Source organism: Stomoxys calcitrans, chromosome 3, assembly GCF_963082655.1.
Source record: "Stomoxys calcitrans chromosome 3, idStoCalc2.1, whole genome shotgun sequence".
In the NCBI taxonomy this organism is placed as follows: domain Eukaryota; kingdom Metazoa; phylum Arthropoda; class Insecta; order Diptera; family Muscidae; genus Stomoxys; species Stomoxys calcitrans.
The window spans coordinates 124,720,285-124,744,801 of NC_081554.1; the positions used below are offsets into that span (position 1 = coordinate 124,720,285).

Sequence of the window (24,517 nt, forward strand, 5' to 3'; positions counted from 1 at the left end):
TAAAAAAATTATTTTGCATGTATACTGGTTGTGTTCTATGTGGCAATCAAGCTTCTTTTTCTTCCCCATATTTTGTATGGAGAAAAATTGTTTTCCTTCATGTACTGAAAACGTAATGGCAGACACAAATCTGACTTACCTTTCGGCGCCCGGTGACGGATAAGGCCAAAACAGAATGAGCGCGTTGAGCTTTGTTTTTGAGCGTTGCGTTGAAAAATGGGACTCTGCAGACAAATCCCATCAAAGCAGTACGCAAAAATTAAAGAATTTTCAACTTTGACGTCTGAAATTGAGTGACATTATGTATTGTCATACGTGAAGCCGTGTTTTTGGGAGTTAAAGTTAAAAATTGTTTAACATTTGCGCGTTGTTTTTGGAAGATTTGTTTGCAGAGTTGCATTTTTGAACGCAACGCTCAAAAAACGAAACGACACATGTGCGTGATCTTGACAGGGTTAATAGGGTTGCCCTGGGATTCATGACTGGAGCTATGGGCACTACTACCACAAGTTCCCAGTAGGTTATGATGGGAATGCAATCGACCGACTTGTTTATAAGGGAATCCGCAGAGAGGACACTGTTTGGACTACTGCAGACAACCTGCTCGGGAGAACTTTAGTTTGGCAGACCCGGATACAAGATAGCATAATGAACGACCTGTAGACGGACTTACACGTAGGAGCAGAAATAGTAGACCACGGACTATATATTAAGATACCCACCCTGACGGAATGACTGAAGGGTCGGATTACGCATACAGATGGATCTAAGATAGAGAATGGAACCGGTTGTGGCATATATTGCGGAGAACTTGACATCTGCGTCTCCTGGTTTTTGTGTTAACTAAGACATCATAGATTGTGATATCCAGAGGAATAGATAGATCTAACATTTGTATTTAGGAAACAAAGGTATAGCAAAAACTGGACCCCACAACGTTGACGACCCACGTAAACGAAAAATCGACCATGATTTGCGAATCTGCACCTGGAATGTCCGCATTCTTTATAGAGAATGTGCAGAATACGCGCTGGCAGATGTATTAGAGAAATACAAGGCAGATATTACCGCCTTACTGGAAGTGCGATGGATTGGGAATGGCATCACTACAACACCAAACGGTGACGAACTATACTATAGCTGCAATAACACGAGCCATGAATTTGGCTGTGGATTTGCGGTTAGTCGGAGACTGAAACACTTTGTCTCCGGTGGTTGATAGGCTAACCACAGTCCGCATAAAAGCCAAATTCTTCAACATCAGCCTTATTTGTGCCCATGCCCCGACGGAAGACAAGGACGAGCAAACTAGAGAGAGAATATGACTGCTGCCCCGCCCATGATATTTAAATCGTTTTGGGAGATTTTAATGCGAAGATAGGGAAGAAAGACATCTTTGGTCCACGAGATAACGTCCAGTAAAGGGTTGAGGCTGATAGATAGAAAGAAAAAGGAAATGGAAAGACGTGAGTGTGAGCGAATTGAGATGTACAGGAGTCAGAATGAAGTCCGGAAATTCCACCAAAGAATTAAACATCAAACCGATGGCTTTGGCTGCTGCAGAGACAAAGAAGCAAATCTGGTAACTGACACAGATAGCATGCCGAGGATATGGAAAGAACATTTTACCCAACTTCTAGTGTCCGACGTTGGCGGCGAAGAGGATACCGCAGAACCAATCAACGATGGTATAAAATGTTTACCTCCTAGCCACAATGAGGTCCAAGTAGCAGTGACCTGACTAAAGAACAACAAGGCAAAAGGAGCCGACGGGTTACCCGCTGAACTATTTAAGCTTGAAACCTAAAGTGAATGAGATAATTTTACCCCATCAATGCAGCTTTAAACCTGGTGAATCAACGCTAGACCAGATATTCACACTACGCCAAATCTTGGAAAAGACCCGAGAAGGACAAATTTACACCTATCATCTCTTTGTTGAGTACAAAGCCGCTTTCGATACCCCTTTACGTTCAAAGTTATTTCAAGCCATGTCTGAGTTTGCAAAACTAATAGGACTCTGCACGATGACACTTGCTGATACGCGTTCCTCAGTAAGAATAGGAAAGAATCTCCCCGAACCATTCAATTCCAAACGAGGTTTCAGACAAGGAGACAGCCTATCGTGTGATGTCTTTAATATCCTGCTGGAAAAGATTATACGAGATGCAGATGTGAATAGATATGGCACACTACTAACAAGACAAAAAACTCTACTCGCCTGTGCCGACGACATCGTCATCATAGGTCGGTCACCGGATGTAGTAACTGCAGCTTTTGAAAGAATCGAAAGAGTCAGTGAAAATGGATCTGGCAGTAAATGGGGATAAGACGAAATGGATGGTTTCAACTCCCAAAGCGCCTTGTACAACCGAGCAGTCAGCAAGAGTATCTACCTCGGCACCGCCGGAACCAAAACGAATGACACCAGTTTTGAGATAAAGCGAAGAATAATACTGGCAAACAGATGCTACCTCTCGACAGACGAAGATTACACAATACAAAACACTGGTACTACCCGTGTTGTTATATGGTTCTGAGGCATGGGTACTTGTAAAAGCAGACGAGGCAGTGCTTGGAGTATTTGAGAGAAAGATTCTTCGTAAAATATATGGACCAGTTTGCGTTAATGGAGAATATAGGCGTCGTATGAACCACGAGCTGTATGGCGATGATAGAATAGCTACACGTATTAAAATACAACGGCTGCGTTGGCAAGGTCATGTTGTCAGAATGGAAGAAGAAGCTCCAGCAAAGAAGTTTTTTGAAGGCAAACACGTTGGTACACGCAAACCGGGAAGACCAAAAGCCGGATGGAAAATCAAGTGGTTAGAGACACCTCGAAACTTTGTGTCAGAGATTTTAGAATGAGCGCAGAAGATCGAGGCGCTTAGAACGCTATTCTACGTTCGGCTAGTGAATCAAATGCTCTGTCTTAGCCAATTAAAGTAAAGTAAGTAAGACAAGGCGGACATGCGACCGAGATCGGGTGTAGACCTTCCTCTTCTTTCAATATTGTATGTATACTCTCCACTATCGAACATTTTTCAAAGAATTAAAGAGCATAGCTAAGTCTCAGGAATTCAACAGCCGGAAGTGGACAAACAAAGCTTCTGTTGGACGAAGACTAGAAATCGAACATAGATAGTCTGTTGTCAATGGAGAAGTCTGACAATAAATGAATAATAGATGAATCAAGCGACTCTTTAAAGAGGCACCAAGTGTAAAGATTATAAACAAACGAAGAAAATTAAAAGAAGGGAGAAGAAGCAAGAACAGTGTATGAACAATGAATGTGATTTAGCTTCCTTAGAAAGCTTAGAAAGACCAAACCGGTCAAAATGAACAGTTAGAGCTATTTTGAATTTAAAATTTTTGAATTTTTTTCAATAATCGAATTTTTTTTATGGATTTTGTAGGTTTTAAAACAAAAATTTTAAAATTTTATAAGTTTTCCACCAAAACATAAAATCAGCCATTTAGACGAATAAGGCAAAAACTGTGTAAAAAACGTTTAGTCTTTCTAGAGTTGAACTTTTTTTTGTTATTATTAGTCTATAGATATTATAATCCTTACAAACTGGGCTATCTGTATCTATACAAATGAATTTGTGTTTGTTTGCTTACGGGGCTTAACAGATTTCTTTGAAATTTTCACAGATTGTAGGAAGTGGTCCGGAAGGCGCAATTGGCTATATAATTTTTTGATATAGCAAAAAAATAAAAGTGGACCGATCGTGACAATATGGAACCTGAATAAAAGATATTCAAGAGTAGAGTACGAATTTCATATTAAAAATTAGGTTCAAGTAATTGGGGGCCGCCCCGACCCCAAAACACCCTTAAATAGGTTTATTGGACGATATTGACTTTATGGGACTCGAATGAAGGGTATTCGGCAGTAGATTACGAATATGGTCCTAAAAGAGGTATAGACTATGTAATTTGTCGATATTGGAAGGTGGCGGACCCTCCCTTGTTAACCCAGAACAACACCCAAATTCAAAAGTGGACCAATAGGGACATTTGGCTATCGAATGAAATATATTGGAGATTAGAATATGAATATGGTATAAAAACTTGAGTTCAAGAATCCAAGGGGTCGTCCAACCCCAAAAACTGCTCCCAACAGATATATTGGACGTACATATCAATATAGGACTCAAATGAAAGGTATTCGGGAGTAGACTACGATTATGACATAAAATAAAAGGCCCAAGTAATTGTTGATCGCCCCATCCTCGATAAGCCTCCCAAATGGGAATATTACTCGATCATAACTTGATGAAACTCAAATGAAAGGCATTTGAAAACATATTACGAATATGACATTAAACTTTGTGTTAAAGATTCTAGGTGGTGCTTTACCTCCTAAAATCGCCTCCAATAGGCTATTTGACCCATTAAAACAATGGGGAATCAAGTGATAGATTTTTTTGAGTAAAGTGCGTCATTCAAATTTCTGCTCAAGTGGCAGATGGGGTGTGGCGCTCAACCCTCATAAAGACTGGCTTAATAGCAATAATAATCGTCACCGCAATTTAATTTCATTTAAAAAAAGACTAAAAGATTACAATTTAATATGTATAATAATTTATTAATTTAATTTATTTTTTTATTTATTTTTTATTTATTTTAATTTAATAGGTATAATATAGTCATTTATAGACAACCACCACATGATGATCCACTTCAAGCGAATAGCACTAACACTTAAAGTAGCGCCATCGATTTAGTTGATCCAATTGGATTTCGTTGATTTTAGATTTTAGAGTAATGCCGGCTGGACTTAGCTATCTATATATATACATATAACAAGTAAAAACGTGCTAAGCAGGACGAATCTTATATACCTTCCACCATGGATAAAATTTTTCAAGTTCTTTAAATGATATTTTCAAATAGAAAAACACCAGTTTATATGGTGGCTATATCAGGATATGGACTGATTTACACCATAATTGAAACCGTCGTTGGAAGTCAAAATAAAACACCTTATGCAAAACTTCAGCCAAATTGGATAAGAATTGCGCCCTCTTGAAGCTCAAGAAGTCAAGACCCAAGAACGGTTTATATGGCAGCTATATCAAAACATGGACCGATTTTGGCTCATTTACAATCCCAATCGACGTACACTAATAAGAAGTATTTGTGCAAAATGTCAAGCCCCTAGCTTTACTCCTTCGAAAGTTAGCATACATTCGACAGACGGACGGATGGACATGTCTAGATCGACTTAAAATGTCATGACGACCAAGAATATATATACTTTATGGGATCTAAGACGCATATCTCGAGGTGTTACAAAGGGAATGACGAAACTAGTAAACTCTCCCATCCTATGGTGGAGGGTATAGAAATGAATTGTGCAATAGTTTAGAGGATAAACATAGTTATGTGATATTAGTTTGTCATTTTTACATTTTATTAGTCTTTTTATTTATTATAAATGTGTCATTATGTCAAGTTTTTTAATCATTTAAGAGAACAATGCAAATGTAAACATATACTTCACTGAATAAACTATTGAAAAAGTCGGAAAAAGCCGACGAAACGTCGAGAAAAGTATGAAATGAAGTTGTTCTATTTGCATTTTGAAACATATTGACCCTAACAACCCCCAAGAATCACGTATGAGATTATAGAACAACAGTGGTCACTAACAAAAGTAATTGAATTTCTGTTTGTTTGTCGATTTGTTTGTTTGTGTGTTCCATATAGGCTCAAAAACGGCTGAAGTGATTTTCTTGAAATTTTCACACATGGTGCATTATGGATAATTATCAAAAACACCAGATCTCGGAGATGGGTAGGGTGATTTAAGCGAATTTTTGATTGCACACTTACAGTAACCCAGAAACAAAAATTAGAAATCAAAATATGGGGTAGGTGTCCAGGAGGGCCGCCCGACCCCAAAACCTGACAAACGGATTTATAGACCAATCACTACAATGTGGGAATCAATCAAAAGTATTTGAGAGAAGAAAACGAATCTGATATCCAATTGTGGGAGTAAGTATTTCGTGGGTCACCCCACCCCCAAAAAAAACTCTTAAATCGGACATATTTACCGATAATGGCAATATGGATCTTATATCTAAGGTCTTTGGGAGTAGAGCACGAAATTGACATTATTTTACTGACCATTGCAATGTGTAGGGTATTTGAGCGTAGAAAAATCCACAGGAAAATTGGAATACATTTTCAACTGGAATTAGGCAGAAATTTCAAAATCTTGAGTCGGGTCGGGTTCAGCTAGTACACAATATAAACAACTGCACTTAATAACTATGAATTCAGCAAAAGATTAAGTTTCCTCTTTAAAGAATATTTGTTTTCGCATAGATCTATATTATTGTAATATTTATTAAATTCAACGAATAAATGGGTCATTGTTCGCAAAATTTGTACGATAGTATTCCATATAAAGAAGTTAAAAATTTCGTGTTGGTCTCAACGGTACGTTTAAGTAAATATGATCCAATAGAAACTCGGACTTCCTGTTTCCATTTAGTATGTATAATATTAAACTGAGGTCAAACATTGCACGCCGCCTTTGCAAAGTGGGCAATTTGATCAGACATAATCTTTCCTTACCGGGCGGTTAAGTATTAAATGTCCAGTTACGTCCACGTAAGCGGAATAGCTCGAACTGTTTTTGCACAGACTGAATTAAATTGCAGTGAATTTGATAATAAGTGCACCATATTATTGAACCTTTCTCCAGAATCGGTGGTACAAGGAATGTATATTGGTTTCTCGTTACGATTGGATCCACAAACACTTCGTTCCAACGCTTAACGAAACCTAAAACCAAAGGCTTTATTGACCATCAAAGATATATGTGATATGAAGTTTAACCTTTGATCTAACAAGACACCAAGATTGTTTGACATAAGTCCTTCAGAGAAAGTGGCATGTGGTGGCAGATCATTAATAAATAATGATAATAATAATAACAAAATAGGCCCAAGATGACTACCTTGTGGGACGCCAGATAGAACATCAATAGTTTTAGAAACAGAACTATTAAATTTTATAGATGGAGTGCGAGTAGAAAGTTAATTTGATATCCATGAGTCTGAAAACCCCAGCAGGTTTAGTTTGTGTAAAAGAAGACTATGATTTACCCTAGCAAAGGCTTCCTAAAATCAATATTTATGACATCAGTTTGCAAACGATTTCTAAATCTTTTCTTTACACTTGTAGTGAATTTCAAAACATTCGTTACAGTTGAATACGATTCACGATATCCATGCTGATATCGTTACAGCAGTGAAAAAACTTGATGAGACAGTGAGTCAGTGATGAGTTTTTGAGATCTATAGGAATAGCGCTAATCTTTGCGAATCTTCTGTAGTTGGCTACATCAGAATTAAATCCGTGTTAAAACAGGGGTATAATAAAATAATTTTTCTATAATGAAGGAAAATATTATTTCCGTAAAGTTTCATTAAACAATATTGAGAGAAAACTAGACAGGGAATTTGCGCAGTGCTTTAAAATATTGCTCGGGATACCATTTGGAACTGGATTGTAGGAACATTTTATATTCTTCAAGTAATGCAGTACAGTATCAGCTGTTGTTAGTGAAATAGATATCGTGTTATTTCCATATAAGTTGTGAGTGGGTTCAATAATTTTGTTATATGTTTTCCGGAAATAAGTAGGGACAAAGGAGTCTCCAAATATATTGCTGATTGAAAGGTCATCTTCCGCTTCAATGGTTCCTAATTTCAAAGCTTTTGGAAAGGTGTCCGATCGACGTTTGGAATTAATAAATTTATAAAAAGGTTTAGTGCGTACGTGCAGCTGGACTTTTATATTTGATAAATTTGGGCTGTATGAATTCTAATTGCAGATATTATATTCAGAACGTGCTACAGAGTATGTAGAAAAGTCCCTCGCAGCACCAGTTTTCCTATAATTTTTATATACAGTCGGACCTCGATTATCCGGAATGCTCTGGACCGAAGGCATAACGCATAATCGATTTTCGCGGATTGTGGAGTAAAATTTTTTTTTTAGTTTTTACACATTTTTTTTAGTTAAAATTACATATTGGTATCCAAAAATGGTAAACTATAATATTTTTTCAATATTTATTACAATTTTTAATAGAAAATACTTGAATAAAATTAATAGAAAGCACACCCAGAAAAATTAGTCTGTTGTTATCAGCACACACTGTCTACTGATATTAAATTAAATTAAAAAAATTAAATCCATTCCAAATTTTTGAACGTCTAAACAACAATTGAGGCATTTGCTACATATTAATAAAAAAAATGCCAATTTTGGACGTATGTACATTTTTCGTTTAAAAGCATAAGTATAATAGTAGTAGTTATTTTGTCTGCTGTTATTTAAATTCGATCAAAAATTAGCAATTTGTACAAAATTTAAAAAAAAATGTTAAATTACTTGTAGAATGAAAAAAATATTTATAATATTTTTTAACTTTTTTAAATTTGAAAACAGCAGAAAATGTATGCTGTTTCAGCAACAAATTACGGCTGTCCTATTTTCAGCAAACATTTTTTGCTGTTTTTACTAACAAATTTCTATGAGTGCATATATTGTAGATGGATAGCTTCCTTTAAACATAATTTTGCGCGAGATATCATCATCAGATTCATCTGAAATATCATCATCAAATTCATCTTATCAGTAATATTTGTGATATCTATAATTTCATAATGAGACAAAACAGCGAACTGGGAAGCATTGTTGTCACACCTGCCCAATCATTGTATTTCCTCAGTGTTAAAATCGTTCATTACATTTAATATTAGTGTTACATTATCGGATGCATATGTCATATCGACGTCTAAAATAGGAGAGAATAAACCTTTAAACCAATTTTTTAATTCCGCTTATATTAATTTTTGGGCAGAACAATTTACCCAAGACATTTTGTAAAACTGCAGAACTTAAAAATTTCCAGCCATTACCAACAGACCAAAGTATTTTCTTTACGTGACGTGACAAGTCTTTGCACAATATTTTAACGAAATGCAATATAAACTTTTATTTTTGAAAGTTCGTGAACATTCTTTAAAACTCTTGGCCAAGCTCTTTTTCCGATAACTAACGCCTTGCACAAGTACGCATAATAAAACAGTAACAAAAAAAACATCATGGCATACCAAACTGCTTTCAGGCAAACTTCCATTTTCGTTTTGTTTCATTTTTCAAACGTAATCGATAAACTGGAGCCACCGTAGCTCAGAGGATAGCATGTCTGCCTATGACGATGAACCCCCTTGTTCGAATCCTGGCGAGAACATCAACAAAATTCCGGCGGAGGTTATCCTCTCCTAATACAGGCGACATTTGTAATATAACAGATATGTAAGATCTTCTCCCCAAAGAGGTGTCGCACTGGGGCAAGTAGTTCGAACTCGACTATAAAAAGGCGGTCTTTTATAATTGAACTTAAACTTGAATCGGACATCACTCATTGAGATCTAAGAAGCAAACTTCTTGATTTTTAATGTAGTTGTGCATGAGATGTTGCTGTTGTAAAACATACTTATACTCCCGGATAATAGAAGAAATCACGGATTATCGAGTTGATCGAAAAAAGACAAAAATATCTTTTCTATCCCGGATAATGGAGGTTCCCGAATACTCAATAATAAAATTTTTCTATTCTTTAAGTTGCGCAGTCCTAATTATTCCAAAGTGGCCCTTTCAAGCTCTTTGTGAGACCCAGGTGCGTGAGGATTCAGATCCACAGGATTTTCACATCTCTGGGTACCACACTCTGTCTCTTTTTATTTCACACAGAGGCCTCGTGGTATATGTAAGTAATGACGTAGTGTTCCAAAGACGACAACACATGGACTCACAGGATCCTGAATTTAACTCCCTAAGGGTTAATTCTGGATTGGATCACATATACTGCACTTCGGATTTTTATTTAGAAGTCCAAACTCAGAAAGGGAGGCTTCCATAAACGGTTTTGACGCCCTTTATGATTCCATTATAACTCCTCCTGGCTTTCCCATTCGAATCATACGACTCCTGAGGGCCAATACGTTGAGCTTTTCGCTGCGCACAATGGTTTGGCGCAACTAGTGAAAGAACCAACACATATCGCATGTGTCCAACGGCACCAAAATAATACTTTTGACCTTTTTTTTACTTCACACCCTGAAAAGTATGAAGTTAATACTCTTGCACCTCTTGGTAACTCCGATCAGTGCATTGTTTCAGCATCTTTTTCGTATTCTGCTCTTCGTACTGCTTCCTCCCCAGTCCCAAAGCGGTCAATATTTTTATACGAAAAAGCACGTTGGGCTGAGTTCAATGGATTCTTTCAGCATTTTAATTGGAAACTATGGTTTCTAGATGACGATATAAATGCTACTGCTGAAATAATTGAGAAGATAATTTCAAATGAAATGAAGACAATTATTCCTGTTAAAACTCTTGTTAAGGAATAGCAAACGTTCACAGACCCGGTTGATAAGGCTAACCTGTTGGCTGACATACTTGCAGGGAACTCTTCCCTGTCGGACAGCAATCAATCACTCCCCTCAATCGAAGATGTATCTGGCATCTTGTCCCAAATATTTTTTCGAGTTAAAGGGGTTCTTGAAAATCTAGACGTAAATAAATCCCCGGACCCGGATGGCATATCAATACTTGTTTTACGCAAGTGTTCTTCGACGCTCGCTCGTCCATTACGCAACCTTTTCAACCTTGCTTACCGTGCGGGAGTCTTCCCGGCGGGTTGGAAGGTTGCGAACGTTCAGCCAATACCCAAGAAGGGTGAGGCAAACAACCCTGCGAATTATCGGCCAATTGCGATATGCTCCGCTCTCTCCAAGGTCATGGAGAGCATGGTTAATCACCATCTTGTGAGGTATTTAGAGCCTAATGGCCTTCTTAGTGACCAACAGTATAGGTTCCGCAGAAATCGCTCTACGGGTGACCTCATGGCACCTCCGTCGGAACGTTGGAGTCGCTCAATCCACCAGTTTGGTGAAAGTAAGGTTGTGGCTCTGGATATCTCCAAGGCATTTGATAGGGTCTGGCACGGTGCACTATTATCAAAGCTTGTCGCATTTGTTGTCGGTAATGACTCGTTCGATTTATTTCGAGCTTTCGCAGAGATCGCACTATTCTAGTCGTTATAGATGGGTTCTCATCTAATGAGCACAAATTGACCGCAGGTGTACCCCAGAGCTCTGTTCTTTCTCCTTCTCTTTCTCTAATTATCATCAACGATCTGTTGAGTCAGACATCGAATTTGACATACTCATTTGCGGATGACAGTAATCTCTGTCATTCGTACTCATTCGACCATAGGCCAAGTCTTCTAGTCTAGTATCCCTACTGGTCCCAATCAACGCCAACGCTCTCCTCTGTACACGGTTCAGTAGTTCCAGGGATGATTTTGAAGCTCCAGACCATACATGTGAGTCGTACTCCATTTTCGGCCTTATGAAAGTGGTGCAGTTGTTAAGAATATCAGACGGAGTGAAGTAATTCTTACACCGTTTACAACAAGCAGCACTGAGTCTTCCGTGCATCTAAAATCATTCGACCCCACTCAGAAATGGCCAGCAAATCCTGGCAGAGTGTATCGTCCATAACCCGCCTCTTGTCCTCAATCTCTCGAAGACTTGGCCTATGGTCGAATGAACGTGAAGGCAAATGTGCAATATTTGTACAAACTCTCGCTTTATATATGTACATAGTCCTGTATCAAAGCCCTTGGTGGCCATAAGTCACGGTCCCAAAAATAGAGTATCTGTGTTCTGAAATTTTAATATTTTTAAATTCACATCTAAGTTCAGCTTGGACTTAATATAATATCTCATATCGTCTTCAGATGTATCGGCAGTTAAACGAGCAGCAAAAACTGTTTTCATTGGAGGTATTGCCCCTAAAGGCCTTGGAGAATTCAACGAGGCAGTTACTCCGCTAACGAAGTTTTGAGGAGAATTCAAAGGAAAAAGGAATTTATTTGTACCAGAAGGTGTATTGAAAACCCGTTCTGTATTTCTTAAATTTGGATTTCCTGTTGGAGTTGCATTAGAATCAGTATTCGGAATTGGCGCAGTACTGGAAATAATGTTTCCAGTAGCAATATTCAATGGTGTTTGAACAGTGGTTTGGCACTCTCTTTTACAATACACAAAACAAAAATTTCCTTGTATTTGTAATCTAAACTTCTAGGGTTTATGGTTGCATTTTGGTTTCGAAGGTTTGTGTACAATATTGCAAACAAGTTTAACACAGAGAAATTTGTTAGTAAAATCAAAAAAAAAATTTTGGAGTAACAAAAGATAGTCTGCTTAAATGTCATAAATACTTCGAAAAGTTGTATATTTCACTTTATGGTTAAATTTTTGAGTTCTAAAACTCAATTTTATCAAATTTTCTAAAACAAAATACGTAGTAAAATCATTTTTAAGCTTTTGAACCAAAAATGAACTTCTAAAATGGTCACAAATGTACCTAAATATGTAGGAAATGAGTTAAAAATTTTTTAGAAATTTACAAAGTTGAAACTGTTTCTGCAACGTTAAAAAAGTTGGATCCCCAACACCTCGGGTAAACCCCCTTTCATTGCAATCCGGTGTACTTATTCGCACGGACATTGGGGGGTCTAATAAATATGAATAACTGTTCAATGTTGTAGAACCAAATATCCCCTGTTTCAAATTTCTGCGAAATCGGGAAATAAATAAAGCCATTAGGGGCTCCAGACTCCTTATCGGCAGAGAGGTCTATATGGCAGCTATATCTATATATCCGATCTGAACCATATTTAGGTCGTATGTCGGAAGGCTTACAAAAATTCACTATTTCAAATTAAGGTGAAATCGGGTAATAAATAAAGCTTTTATTGGCTTCAGACCCCATATCGGCAGATCGGTCTATATGACACCTATATCTAAAAATAGTCCGATCTGAATCATATTTGGGTCCGATGTTGGGAGGCCTAAAGGTACTCATTGTTTCAAATTTCAGCGAAATCGTATAAAAGATAGAGCTTTTATGGGCATTAGACCCTTTATCGACAGATCGATCTATATAGCAGCTATTGTTGGATGTTCTGGGAGATCCAGAACTATTCACTGTTTCAAATTTCAACGAAATCGGGTAATAAATAAAGCTTTTTTGGGCATTGGACCCTTTATCGGCAGATCGGTCTATATAGCAGCTATATCCAAATATGGTACGATTTGGCGTATCTGTGCCAAATTTCAGCTCAATATCTCAATTTTTGAAAGCTGTAGAGTGATTACAACGGACGGACGGATAGACACGGACATCGTTAAATTGTCTTAGAATTTTACGACGATCCGAAATATATATACTTTGTAGGGTCGAAAATTAATATTTCGATGCGTTGCAAACCGAATGACTAAATGAATATGCCCCCTATCCTATGGTGGGTATACACATATTTTTATAAAATCTAAAAAAAAAAACAAGTAAAAAGGCCCACCACCTCGGGTATATATATATAAACCAACTTTCATTAAAATCCGGTGAAAATTGCATACCTTATGTTCCATAGCAGTTATATGCAAATATGATCCGATTTGGACCAAATACTAATAAGTACAAGTCATTGTTCAAAATTGTATAACAAAATATTGGTCTTTTTAGTAGCTATATCTAAACATAAATCCGGCTTAAATGGGCCTAAGACCCTAAATCTGAGGATCGGTCTATCTCCAAATCTAGACCGATCTGGGCCAAAATGACGAAAGATGTCGAAGGGCTCAACAGAACTCACTGTCCTAAATTTCAGCAAAATTGAATAATAAATGTGGCTTTTATGGGCCTAAGACCCTAAATTGAAGGATCGGTCTATATGGCAACTATATCCAAATTTGGACCGATCTGGGCCAAATTGACGAAGAATGTCGAAGGGCCTAACGCAACTCACTGTCCCAAATTTCAGCAAAATCGGATAATAAATGAGGCTATTATGGGCCTAAGACCCTAAATCGGCGGATCGGTCTATATGGGGGCTATATCAAGATATAGTCCGATAAAGCCCATCTTCGAACTTAACCTGCTTATGGACAAAAAAGAGTCTGTGCAAAATTTCAGCTCAATATCTCTATTTTTAAAGACTGTAGCGTGATTTCAGACAGACGGACAGACGGACGGACATGTCTAGATTGTCTTAGATTTTTACGCTGATCAAGAATATATATACTTTATAGGGTCTGAAATGGATATTTCGATGTGTTGCAAACGGAATGACAAAATGAATATACTCCCATCCTTCGGTGGTTGGTATAAAAAACAAATAAAAGCGTGCTTAGTTCGGCCGGGCCGAATCCTCCACCATGGATCGCATTTGTCGAGTTCTTTCTCGGTATCTCTTTTTAGACAAACAAAGGATAAAAGAAAAGAATTGTGCTAATTGAATTGAATGTTGGAGACCGGTAGAAGTCTATGTGTAAAATTTCAGCCAAATCGAATAAAAATTATGCCTTTTACGGGCTCAAGAAGTAAAATAAGGAGATCGGTTTATATGGGATCTTATCAGGCTAAAGATCGATTCGGACCATATTTGAGGCATATGTTGGAGGTCGTGAGAGCAGCCGTTGTACAAAATTTCAGCCAAATCGGATAATATTACGCCCTCTTGAGGCTCGAGATGTCAATATGGACTGATTTGAAACATTTTTGGCATAGTTATTGGAAGTCATAATAAAACACCTCGTGCAAAATTTCAGCCAAATCGGATAATAATTGTGCCCTCTAGTGGCTCAAGAAGTCAAGACCCGAGATCGGTTTATATGGCAGCTATACCAAAACATGAACCGATATAGCCCATTTACAATCCCAACCGACCTACACAAATAAGAAGTATTTGTGCAAAATTTAAAGCGGCTAGCTTTACTTCTTCGAAAGTAAGCGTGCTTTCGACAGACAGACGGACGGACGGACGAAAGGACATTGGTAAATCGACTTAAAATGTCACGACGAACAAGAATATATATACTTTATGGGGTCTTAGTCGAATATTTCGAGGAGTTACAAACAGAATGACGAAATTAGTATACCCCAATCTTATGGTTGAGGGTATAAAAAAATCAATCTCAACAATATGGGACTCAAATAAATTGTATTAGAGTAAGAAACGAATCTGATAATAATTGACGATCTTCAAAAGATCACTTAGATTTGTTTTGCATTCCCATTAGAACTAAGTTGTGGACCGAATTAGGGCATACATGACGCAGAATTGGGTTAAAAATTACGCCCTCCGTGTCATGACAATTAAAACAAGTCAAAACGCTGTTGGTTTGGGTGTGCCGATTTTGCATACCCACCACTATGGATAAATCCTATGATTTCCACTATATCCATAGTTATATTCAAATACGGCCGATTTGGGTCATATTTGGTTTAGGTGCCCAGAAATCGTATACAAATCCCAGTCTTTAAAAAGAGCCTTTTATGGTATTATTGAGACTCTAAATTGACAGATCAGTCTATATGACCGCTTTGTGTGAGCCATATTCAGTTGGATAAAGGGAGGCTCGATTCAACTCACTGTTTAAAATTTCAGCGAGCGGGTTATAAATGCACTTGTTGTGGCTTTAAGACCCTATAGCAGGAGAACGGTCTGTGTGGCAACTATATCTAAATATAGTTCAATCTGGGCCATATTTGATAAGGATTGTAAGGAGTCTAGCTCTAAACATCCTTACTAGGCAAAGAAACTAAAACGATGACATCAGGCAGTTCAGTGACAGGAAAGTCAATGCATTCTAAAGAACAGGGAGCAGACGATGAGATTATCACCTACTCCCAAGATGCCCATTTACTGGAGGACCAACGATTGAAGTAATCCAGATAAACCTTCACCGGAGCAGCGAGGCTGCTACACACGCTCTGATGAAGAAAATCAGCAAGGACAAAATTCATATTGCCTTAATTCAGGATCCACGACCCGGAACAAAGTTTCTGGAGTGAACCATATCAACTACCAATTATTCTATGCTAACACTGTTATTCGGCCAGGGTCTCCATGCAACACTCTTTCTCCGACCATCGCTATATTAGGTTTAGAATAGCACGGCCAGCGCTGAATCCGATAAGCTTCCGGAATAAGTTGAAAACCAACTAGACAAAATTCGGAAGGCTACTCAGAAGAAGACTTGGGCAAGATAATTTAGACTGTCCAAGCATAGAAGACATTGACGACAACGTCATCAGGATTACGACTGTACTGATGGGGTCTTTCGAAGATAGTTGTCCTCTTCGGGAAAGACGTCCGCAGACTTGTTAACAGAGCACGTCGTAAAAAAGCGGAAGCTTATTGGTATGTGTATTACACACGGCTCAAGGAATACAATAAGATTACCACAGTGGCAAAACGTGCATTCTGGAAGCTTTTCTGCGAACAGGTCGATAGTGTTAATGACGCCGCCAAGACAAAAAAGTTTCAAAAACCCATGTCCAAACTGAAACTTTAGTAGACGACATGGAATGAGAGCAGCGACAACGGAGGATATTTGGAGGCGTTTGATGAAAACCCATTTTCCACAGGATGTGAATGGACTCCCAGAGACACCGAAATCTTGGAATAATGACGTTGATCGAAGGTTTATAATTACGGAATTTATGGTGAAGGAATCCTTGAGGAGCTTCAAACCATTTAAGTCACCCGGACCCGATGGAATATTTCCGGCGTTACTACAGAAAGAGGCAGACAATCTGATGCCTCGTCTGGTCAAAATTTTCACAGCGTGCCTAGGACTTGCATATACTCCGAAACCCTGTCAGAAGGCGATGGTGTTTATAGCCAAGCTCGGCAAGGCAAGTTATGCGATACCAAAGGCCTACAGACCCATAAGCCTTACGTCCTTTCTACTCAAAACCATGGAACGTATTGTGGACACCATGATAAAGAGTAGGACTCCCAGCGAACTACTCAAATACAAACAGCATCCCTATGTCAAAGGAAGGTCGGTCGAGACTGCTCTGCACGAAGAGCAGGGACAACGGAGGACATGTTGAGGCTTTTGATGAAAACCCATTTTCCACAGTATACGAAGGGACTCACAAAGACACCGGAATCTTGGAATAATGACGTTGATCGAAGGTTTATAATTACGGAATTTGTGGTGAAAAAATTCTTGAGGAGCTTCAAACCTCCCCACCCCCAAACCTTCCAATAAAAACAACACCAAACTATCATGTAAGACGACCGAGAATATATTGTACTTAAATGAAAGGATGCATCAGAGTGCAATCCCCCTCCCCCTATCCTACCCAAAAAAAGGATTTGAAAATAATATGTGAAGGCCGATCAGGTTAGAATAAAACAGCAATAAAAGGTCTTTGGTAGTAGAGTAAACTTTTTACCGTCAAATTGGAATAGACACAGGAGAACCTACGGATCTTTAAAAATGTAGTAGCTTTGAAATATGGTTTTAAATGTAGATAAAGAAAACAAAAGAAAAATTAATTAGTGTGGATCTTAACGAGACCTGTAGCCCCACATATCTTGATCACAATCTTCCAAATGCATGACATTATGGGGCTCCAACAACATAGTGCTCTAGCACGAAGCTGATATTTTTTCAGTGTTCGCCCCCTTAACTCCCTTCAAACCGGCCATGTTTGTCTACTATGGCAATAAGGGCCTCAAATAATAGGTATTTGATAGTAGAAAACGAATTTGATGTCCAATTTTGAGGCCAAGTGTAAAGTACCCTTTTTGGTTAAGATGTTTAGATGAAAAGAAAAATTCTTCCTCCATTGACACACAATATAGAACATTGTCGGATATAGAGAGTTTCAAGTGCCTTAATAATTAAAATATTTCTGATTTTTTAAACAAAGTATATGATACGAAAAATGAATTTGGTGAAGCCATGGTTCCCGATAACTCAAGAATTGTTCGTGGTGTGTTATCTATCACCCATTCTTCTACGATTGTTGGGAGAATATTCTCATATCAAAATATTATTAAAACAAAATAGGGAAATAGATTACATGTACAAACAGTTCCTAGTCTAATCCAAGCAAAAGATAACATAAAATCTTTAAACTCTTGTTGTTATAGTTTTAAGTTTTCGAATTCTGTGTTGTCAAAAACCGTTTAAAACTCCTTACCGACTGATCGATGTAAATATTTACATGAACAATGAATTAATACTATTTTATGTTCAACGTTACGTTAATTTTTGTTTATTATTTTTTAAAAAAATTATTTTAAGAACTTTGTTTAAGCTAGACTTTTTAAAAAAAAATGCATTTAATCTGAATTGTATTGTATTCCTTTTGATTTTGTTTGAAACAAATGAAATTTAAAAAAAATGGTACAATCTGTCCCAAAAAACTAATTTTTTTATGCTTGTGGGTACAATTTAAAAAATCAACTTTTCATCCCTGGCTCGCACTCACCAAAACAGCGTAAGCAGAAGAGAGAACAAGAACGGTGCACTCTCTATACCCATCTATGGTCCAAACTAGGGATGAAAAATGTGGTTTAAAAAATGGTACAAAATATGAGTCAAAAAGGTACTTTTTTGTACCAAAAAGTAAAAATTTTGCTGAAGTATAGGAATCCACGCTAGAGGCCATTGTTGCAGACAAGTTAGGACAAAACTGCACTTTATAGGTCCCACTCCCGTTTTTTTTTAATTTTTCGCACAAAACAAACTTTCCTTTTTGCTCGCGAGTATTTTCGAACTTTAACAAGTAAAAACGTGCTAAGTTCGGCCGGGCCGAATCTTATATACCCTCCACCATGGATTGCATTTGTCGAGTTCTTTTCCCGGCATCTCTTCTTAGGCAAAAAAGGATATAAGAAAAGATTTGCTCTGCGATTAGAGCGATATTAAGATATTGTCCGGTTTGGACCACAATTAAATTATATTTATGTTGGAGACCTGTGTAAAATGTCAGCCAATTCGAATAAGAATTGCGCTCTTTGTGCGCTCAAGAAGTAAAATAGAGAGATCGATCGAGATGGTCATGAGAGAATCCGTCGTACAAAATTTCAGGCAAATCGGATAATAATTGCGCCCTCTAGAGGCTCAAGAAGTCAAGACCCAAGATCGGTTTATATGACAGCTATATAAGGTGATGGACCGATTTGAACCATACTTGGCACAGTTGTTGGATATCATAACAAAACACGTCGTGCAAAATTTCATTCCAATCGGATAAGAATTGCGCACGCTAGAGGCTCAAGAAGTCAAGACCCAAGATCGGTTTATATGGCAGCTATATCAGGTTATGGACTGATTTGAACCATACTTGGCACAGTTGTTGGATATCATAACAAAACACGTCGTGCAAAATTTCATTCCAATCGGATAAGAATTGCGCACTCTAGAGGCCCATTTACAATACCAACCGACCTACACTAATAAGAAGTATTTGTGCAAAATTTCAAGCGGCTAGCTTTATTCCTTCGGAAGTTAGCGTGCTTTCGACAGACAGACGGACTGACGGACGGACATGGCTAAAATGTCACGACGATCAAGAATATATATACTTTATGGGGTCTCAGACGAATATTTCGAGTAGTTACAAACAGAATGACGAAATTAGTATACCCCCATCTTATGGTGGAGGGTATAAAAAGTATCAAGATTATCATCCCTGGTCCAAACCATAGGTGGGCAAAGAGAGTGCCCCATGCTTTTTCTCTCCGCTGGTTTGATGAGTGCGAGCTCTCTTTACACATGCAGAAATAAAACCACGAAAATTATTCAGTGCAGCTTAGGCAACATTAATTCATACGACGATGAACGAATGGAAAATCAATTTGTTTCTCTACAGGCATCTATTTATACCCTACCACCTCTGTGGTACATGTGGTAAAATTTTGCATTTGTTTGCAACGCTAAGAAGGAGACGAGGTAGACCCGTTGATAGGTAAACCGATCGGCTTGGAAACACTTCTTGATTCGATTTAGCTATGTTCGTCTGTCCGTCTGTCTGACCACGTATTCAGTTCGCATTTGTTGTCCGACTGTCACAAAATTTTACACAAGTCATTTTTTTGGTCGCTTCAGATTTAGATATAGCTCCCATACATATCTTTATCCGATATGGAATATTAAGGCTGAAGAAGCCACAATTTTTTTTTCAGTTTCATAAGAATCGGTCGAGATTTAGATATAGCTCCCATATATATATTTCATCCGATACGGCCTATTAGACTGTAAAATACATTCTTTTGTTCCGATCTTTACAAAATTTTGCATAATATGCTTCTATTGACGACCAAATACGTGTGAAAAATTTCATTAAAATCGCCCCGGATTTAGATATAGCCCCCTTTATATATCTTTCATACGATATGGCCTTTAAAGCCTATAGAAACCACAATTTTGGTTTGATATAAAAATTAATATGAAGAGTTTTATTTGACGTTTTAAATTTTATAAAAGTCCGTCCACATTTAGATATATGTAGCTCCCATATAAAGGGTGATTTTTTTGAGGTTAGGATTTTCATGCATTAGTATTTGACAGATCACGTGGGATTTCAGGCATGGTGTCAAAGAGAAAGATGCTCAGTATGCTTTGGCATTTCATCATGAATAGACTTACTAACGAGCAACGCTTGCAAATCATTGAATTTTATTACCAAAATCAGTGTTCGGTTCGAAATGTGTTCAAATTTTGACAAATTTTGTTCAGCGATGAGGCTCATTTCTGGTTGAATGGCTACGTAAATAAGCAAAATTGCTGCATTTGGAGTGAAGAGCAACCAGAAGCCGTTCAAGAACTGCCCATGCATCCCGAAAAATGCACTGTTTGGTGTGGTTTGTACGCTGGTGGAATCATTGGACCGTATTTTTTCAAAGATGCTGTTGGACGCAACGTTACGGTGAATGAACACATTTCGAACCGAACACTGATTTTGGTAATAAAATTCAATGATTTGCAAGCGTTGCTCGTTAGTAAGTCTATTCATGATGAAATGTCAAAGCATACTGACCATCTTTCTCTTTGACACCATGTCTGAAATCCCACGTGATCTGTCAAATACTAATGCATGAAAATCCTAACCTCAAAAAAATCACCCTTTATATATTTCATATGATATGGCCTTTAAGGCTCTGGTAGCCACAATTTTGGCCCTATCGTAAGAAAATCTTACAAGGTTCTATTCAATATATGAATATGTATGCAAAATTAGAATCTGACTATATTTCGTGATAGGTTCCATGCATTAAAAGTAGTACGCAGACTCTGTGATTGTAGGGTACTATATTTTTTGTAGGTGGAAATACTTAATTGCAAGCAAACACTGTCATGTTCCAATTGCAATGATTTTAAAAGAAACATCTGCTCAAAAATTGTCCATCAATTGGCCCTATCGTAAGAAAATCTTACAATGTATGAATATGTATGTATGCAAAATTAAAATCTGACTATATTTCGTGATAGGTTCCATGCATTAAAAGTAGTACGCAGACTCGGTGTTTGTAGGGTACTATATTTTTTGTAGGTAGAAATGCAAGCAAACACTGTCATGTTCCAATTGCAATGATTTTAAAAGAAACATCTGCTCAAAAATTGTCTATCAAACAAATATTTAAAACAATATTTAAATAGAAAGTCTTTCATCAGTAAAGTCACAAGAAACACCACAAAAAACACATTTGACATTAATTGTAATGACTATTTTTGAACCATTTTGGTAATTTCAGTTTTATTTCGCGTGTACAACAAAAACAATTGTACAAGCCCATTCATATGAAAAAAGCAGTGCCCATGCCTGGTCCAAATCATATATGGGCAGCATACACATCCGCACATAAATTCCTATGCCCGCGGGCAACAGACGCTTCGTTCGGCTGACTCTATTTCAAGGCAATTTTCATTCTGTTGATGTTTAATGATACACACAAACCCAGTTTGGTCTTTTCCATAGTGGTAGTGTGTAATGCACATCGCTGGTCCAAACCAGGGATGATAAATGAGGGGTGAAATGGTATTGAAAACAAGTTAAAAAAAAGGTACTTTCTTGTGGTCAAAAGGTACCAATACTTACTCTCCTCTCATATATTAAAAAAAATCGTTCAAAGACATCAATGGTGGGTGTGTAGGCCATTTCGCTTGTATATATTCCAAGAGTACTTTGGCCACGAAAATTCATTTCATGGACATACTTCCCGCATGTCTATGAGTGCAGTCGATTTAAGTTTTCAGTTCATTGATAAGGGACGTCCTAAACGAATCTAAACTCCAACTATATTTTGAGACAGGAAATTTTACCCCTTAAGCGCGTATTTTTCATTAGAGCGCGTATTTTTCATTAGATTAGTTTTAAATAAGGAATAATCAGTTACATTCGCCCATTCTATATCTCTTCCAACGATGGCCCCAAGGAACGCGATTTGGATACGCATGTTCCAAATATGTTTTATACAGGCTCACATTTTTAATTTGCCTTTTTGTGTTCACGATTTTTTTGTCAATATAAGGTTCACCGAAAATCCATCGTCGTAGGTATACAAAAGTTTAATCCGTTACTGCAAGAAATATCCCCATCTTTGGAGTTGTATATCTGTCCTCTGTTGGAATTTTTGGTTTATATCACTAATAAATAATATTCAGGAAAAACTTAAGAATGAATAAATAAATGGATTTTTGCTAAAGCCGGATAGGAAACGCTAATGCCAGATATAAGTTTAAACTCGTTTATTTCTGAGTTCTTCGATACATGATGAAATTGGGCTTATCTCAAACAAGTACCAAAAGACTCGCGGGAGTACCGTGGTATTTTTGATAATTGAAATTGGACGTAAATATTCCACATCCACCAATTTGGTTAAAAAAAAGCGCTGACGATACTGGCTTTTCCACCCATGCGCCAACACCGCTTAATTCCCGACTTGACGCCTATGATCCAAATAAACAAATTTGGGAAATCCATGGCGCTTGATGCCAAAGACTCTGCCCGGCAAACTTGCCTCGATTCCGATCGGCTTTTTCTCCTTTAATCGTGAGCATGTTTCAAATGTATTAATTATTTGGGCCGAAATCCCGGCGGTACTGCAATACCGGGCCAACCCGCGGCAGGGGTAGAGCAAGCCCTTAAACACCCCGCCTATTTCCAAAAATCAGTTTAACATTTGTTGTCCTCCGATGGAGGATCTATCAGATGTTAAGCTGATAAGAACAGATACTACACTTTGATCTTAGCCATAAGGCCGAGAAGCGATAACGTTGCGAACCAAACTCATGCTTCATATCTGTTCCTGAATACAAAGTGAATGAGAAACAAAAAATTGTGAAGAAGTTGCCGTAAACAAAATTTAAACGTTGGAAAACAATCCTATGTTTACTCTCATCAAAGCAAAAATAATTCTTTTGCACCGCCATGAAGTAAGGGAACAAACATTCATATATATTTTCATACAAGTAGTCATTCAATAGTGGTTGTATATGCCCATCTACAAAGTGTGTATCAATAGCCATTGCCTAACAATGGCAGGCCGTATTGGAGGGCCTTTTGTTTAATAAACCTAAATGGAGATTGTATAGTGCATTTCTTCAATGTCTGTAACTTATCTGCCTGCTTATGAAAAGAAAGCAGAACACATTTTCTAAAAAAAAACAAGAGGCTTTAAAGCAACGGATATATGTGGTCGATTGTTTTGTATGCTTGTTAAAGCATTCACAAGGCCTTACTGAATAATACCTCACTCACGCCACCACTGCCTATGGCTGTCTACCCATTCGAATGAATGTAAAAACAACCACGAAAAGAGAAACTGGCAGCGTATGCGGTTTTATGAGGTATGATTCAGAGATGATATGGATGATTCACAGGTACTTTTTTTGTTACTTTTTTTCAGCTGCATATTGTGCTTCATAGCATCAATTATATATGTACATCTACAAATTATTTCCTTTTTTTTTATCAAAATCACATGATAATTTATAAAAGGTACAAGTTTAACACTAGAAAGACCAAGAATTTTTTCCACATTTTTTGCTTTACTCACCAAAACGACTGATTTGGTATTTTGGTGGAAAACTTATAAAACACTGTTGCTTTAAAACCCACAAAATCCATAAAAAATTAATTAATATTATTAACAACATTTGAAATTCAATATAGCTCTAATTTTGACCGGTTTAGTCTTTCTACAATTTGTAACAAGACGATGATCTTCGATCATCAAGGCTCGTCGTGAAAGAGAAATGAAAAAATATAAAAAACTATCTTCGCCTTCAAATAAGGTATTAAGATCTTTCACTGTGGAAAGTTTTCACAAAATATTGTTTCCCTATTTTAGGAAATCCTCACAAAAAAAAAGAAATCCTGGCAATAAAAAGACATCATATGTTTTACGACCAGCATTATTTTGATAAATTGTGTAGTGTTATTACAAAAAAATTAAAGTTAAGAGCTATCTTTGCTTACAATTGTTAATTATTTAAAAGACAATGAACGAAATTGTATCGTTTTTGAGTGAATGTCAAATTTTTATTCTGTGACAAACTAAGTACCGCAAATGAAAACGGACTTAAAAAATTTGGAG

General features: G+C 37.3%; 1 protein-coding gene and 1 non-coding gene across 5 annotated transcripts in view; both read right to left on the minus strand.

Moving 5' to 3' along the window:
- LOC106083679 (adenylate kinase isoenzyme 5) overlaps window positions 1-24,517 on the minus strand; it is a 114,111-nt gene that overhangs the window by 12,744 nt on the left and 76,850 nt on the right. The gene's annotated exons all lie outside the window — the stretch shown is intronic.
- On the minus strand, window positions 22,995-23,191 carry LOC131996455 (U2 spliceosomal RNA). Its single transcript, XR_009397876.1, has one exon. It is a non-coding gene; the product is annotated as a U2 spliceosomal RNA (small nuclear RNA).